This window comes from Myotis davidii, unplaced genomic scaffold (genome assembly GCF_000327345.1).
Source record: "Myotis davidii unplaced genomic scaffold, ASM32734v1 scaffold1134, whole genome shotgun sequence".
Classification (NCBI taxonomy): Eukaryota; Metazoa; Chordata; class Mammalia; order Chiroptera; family Vespertilionidae; genus Myotis; species Myotis davidii.
This window is the reverse complement of record NW_006286229.1, coordinates 1,064,089-1,064,666: the sequence shown is the minus strand read 5'-3', so window position 1 is coordinate 1,064,666 and position 578 is coordinate 1,064,089.

Sequence of the window (578 nt, the reverse complement as noted above, 5' to 3'; positions counted from 1 at the left end):
ACGGGGGATCGAGCCTGCAACCAGGTCTTGTCCCTTGACCGAATTGAACCCAGGACCCTTCAGTCCTCAGGCTGATGTTCTATCCACTGAGCCTAACCTGCCAGGGCTGCTTATTGATTTTAAAGAGAGGAATGGAGAGAGAGAGAGAGAGAGAGGGAGAGAGAGAGAGAGAGAGAGAGAGAAGAGAGAACATTGATTTAGTTGCCTTCCATGCTGGGGTCCAACCCCAGCAGGTCCAGGGGTCCCCAAAGGTGTGGACAGAGTTGGCGAAGAAGGAATGACACGGAGGCAGCGTTCAGTTGATCAGCATGGTTGGGTTCTCTTGCCTGGTTCTATTGCCAGGTTCTGTTGCCAGGTTCTTCAGCCAGGTTCTATCTAGGTTCTCTAGCCAAGTTCTGTGTTTACACGGAGATAGCGTTCAGTGGATCAGCAGCCTTGCCAGGATCTCTAGCCACAATCTCCAGCCAAGTTGAACTTCTGTTGCCATGTTCTCTTGCTAGGTTTTCCAACCAGGTTCTGTCCAGGTTCTCCAGCCAGGTTCAGTCACCAGGTTCTAGTCGGTTCTCTTGCCATGTTAG